This window comes from Dipodomys spectabilis, unplaced genomic scaffold (assembly GCF_019054845.1).
Source record: "Dipodomys spectabilis isolate Male_0828 unplaced genomic scaffold, ASM1905484v1 ptg000306l, whole genome shotgun sequence".
NCBI lineage: Eukaryota > Metazoa > Chordata > Mammalia > Rodentia > Heteromyidae > Dipodomys > Dipodomys spectabilis.
The window spans coordinates 277,235-280,499 of record NW_024870983.1 but is presented as its reverse complement, the minus strand read 5'-3'; positions in this window follow the sequence as shown (position 1 = coordinate 280,499).

Below are 3,265 nucleotides of genomic sequence, written 5' to 3'. Positions count from 1 at the left end.
AACTCTAGAGGATGATGACATGGGGCTGCATGTCTCACGTCTGGCCACGAGGAGGCAGGAGTCACCCACCATAGTGATTGTAACTGTGAGTTATGTTTACTCTTACTGCCCTGGGGCCCCGTCATGCTTTGAAGCCACCCTGGACAGGAAAGTCCTTGAGACTCTTACATAAAATTAACCATCAAAAAGCAAGTGGGGCTGTGGCTCAAGTGGAAGAGCACTAGGCTTGAGCAAGAAAACTCAGGGATAGAGCCTAGGCCCTGAGTTCACACACACACACACACACACACACACACACACACACACACACACACCACATGCATGCAAAATCAGAGATTTCTACAGTGCAATCTTTAGGTATTCTCCACGTTTTCCCCACTAAGCCTCATGGCTGTTGGCCTAGGTGTTTGTTGCATACAAAACCACCTGGCATCTTTAATTTTGGGGAACAGTATGGTTAGAAAGTCAGCCTTCCCCCATCACAGCTCCTTGATTGGGTTGTGCTCTATCCAGGCCCTTTGGGGCTCCTTGTACAGACTCGCCAAGATGCCTTCAAAAGGCATCACATGCTGGGCACTGGTGGCTCATATATGTCATCCTAGATACTCAGGAAGCTGAGATCTGGAGGATTATTGTGCCAAGCCAGCCTGGGCAGGAAAGTGTGTGAGCCTCTTATCCTCGATGAATTATCAGAAAACAAAAAGTGTCCCTGTGCCTCAAGTGGTAGAGTGCCAGCCTTAAGAAAAAGAGCTCAGGGACAGTGCTCACAGCCAACAACAACAAGTAGAGGCATTGCATGTTGGCTTTGGGATTGGTATGGGTCAAATATAATTGGAATTTTCAAGTGCTCCAAGACAAAGCAGTACCTCATTTAGTTCTGTGTTCCTCTCTCTCATCTCACACTCTGGCCTTGGCCATGCTTTGGTTAGCATGGCTCTGGCTTGACAGGAGGGCTCCAAGGAGGAAGATCTCAGAGCAATCACCCCCACCATATTCTTCTGCCCCACTCACTCTGTTGCTTCTGCTCTTTGCTACAGACCATCTTCCTGGAATCCATACATGACGTCATTGCCACCAACATTGTGGTGAGTGGTGGGTCTGGCCTATCTCGGGGCAGTCAGAGATGGAAGTTGGTATGGGACTAGGAGCTTCTACCCTGTGTGGGGGCTGAGGCAAGAACCGACATTTATTTCATCCTGAGCATTGAAGAGGTGAGGAGACAGTGTAGAATCCACATTGAGTCAGCTAAGATTGGAATCTAGAGGACCACTTGTGTGGGGTAGGCTGTGGGGTCAGGGGGCCATTGTTCCTGGTACTCCTCTCTAAAGACTCCCCCCTCCCTCTCTCATCCCTCAATGGTAGAAGAGAAACTACAAATAAGTGGGTCCAAGAGGACGCAGGGGAGTATTTCTGTGTGAACTAGACTTGTGCTTCATATTCATCCTAGCCCCTACTTCCTATTTATCTGAGGAATGGCCATATGGGTTTGGAATGGGGGGAATCATCCTAGCTGAGAATGTTGCTCAGTGGTAGATTGGTAGCCTAGCATGCCTGACACAAAGGGTTTCATTCCACACAGAAAAAGGTGGAAGGGGAAGTGGGGCTCAACTGGTAGAGCACCAGCTTTGATAAAAAAGATCTCAGGGACAGTGGCCAGGCCCTGAGCTCAAGCCCCAGGACTGGAAGAACAAATCTTTGTTGGAGGCTTTTCTTCCCTTTGAAAACAATTTATTCTTTGTGATAAGCATAACATGGGTCTCTTCCCTGGCCACCAATGGGCCATAAGATGTCCCTTGAATTTGGGCCACTTCCCAGAAGCCTCTGCCCTACCTGACCCATAGTTTACCCCCATCTTGTGGCAGATAGAGGCCTGAGAGAAGGCCATCTGCAACCTAATTCTGGTGGCTGCCGAGCCTTTTGAGAGTAAGTATGTCACATAGAGAGTTATCATCCACATCAGTCTACAGAAGAAAGGGAGGGAGTGCTCCTTGCCTGAGCCCTCAAGCTGTAGGCGGCTCTGGATGTGGGGCATCTGCCGCAGGTTGTGCTCCATGGGGGAGTCATCCATAGGGTTAAAAACCCCATCCTCTCCTCTGGCAGTTTCCAAGCTGTCTTGAAGTTGCAATTCTTCAAAACCTTTCTGTTCCTCGCTCATTTCACCCACCCCAGAGCCTGAGGCATCTGAAGCAGTGGGGGAGGGGGTCAGCCTGTGTTGGCATCTGGAGCCCACTGTCCACGCCTTCCCCTGCAAGGACCCACAGCAGCTCCTGCAGCTCTCTCTTCTTCTCCATCTTCTCCTGGGAGAGCCAGCACACGCGCTCAGCTTTCTCCTGACACAGCTCATCCAGGACAAACATCTCCTCTTTACATGCCATGAGGGACTCCTCGATGGTGCGGATGTGTGCAGACAGCTGGCTACATTGATGGTGGAGCTCATCCACAGGACTATGGAAGTATACCTCATCAGACAGGTCGTGGATGAAGCAGATTTTCTTCTCAGATGCCCACGTGTCTCACTTGCCATCCCAACACCAGCTATGGTGGCAGCTCACAGAGTAGGGGGCCTGTGGCTCCAGCTCTGTCTAGCACTGAGTTGCAGGTGGGCTGGACACTTGCAGCAGGGCTTCTGCTCTTGCAGCAGGAGTTTTCCCCTGTGGATCTCAGCCTCTGAGAGGGCTCACAGATCCACATCCTTCTAGGTCTGGGGCATGTCTCCATCCTCTGGGATGGTCACGTTGGGGGGAGTAACCTCCTCTCCTTTTCTTCCTCAGGGCTCACACTTTCCACTTCCCCAGGTAAAGCCAGGAAGCTCAGCTGGGCCTGCAGGTGCTCCTCCTATGGTCTGGTTACTTTCAGGCACTTGAGAGTGTCCTGCCACTTTGGGGGCACCACCTGGTCCCCCCAGTTGTTCAGGCCCTGCACTTTCTTCAGCAGCTCCAGCAGCTGGGTCTGCCTCAGCGTTCAGCTGCCCATTGGAGGCAATGTGCTGCGCACTGGTAGCTCTGAGCACCTCCAGCTGGGCCAGGGACTGCTCCTGCTGCTCCTGCAGCTCCCAAGATGCTTGGCTCTCTCTCTCTCTCTCTCTCTCTCTCTCTCTCTCTCTCTCTTTCTCTCTCTCTCTCTCTCTCTCTCTCTCTCTCTCTCTCTCTCTCTCTCTCTCTCTCTCTCTCTCTCTCTCTCTCTCAGCCACCTCTTTCCATTCCTCTATCTTCTCCTCTGAATGGTCTAGGTGTTCCCGCAGTTATTTCTTCACTTGTTGCTCTGA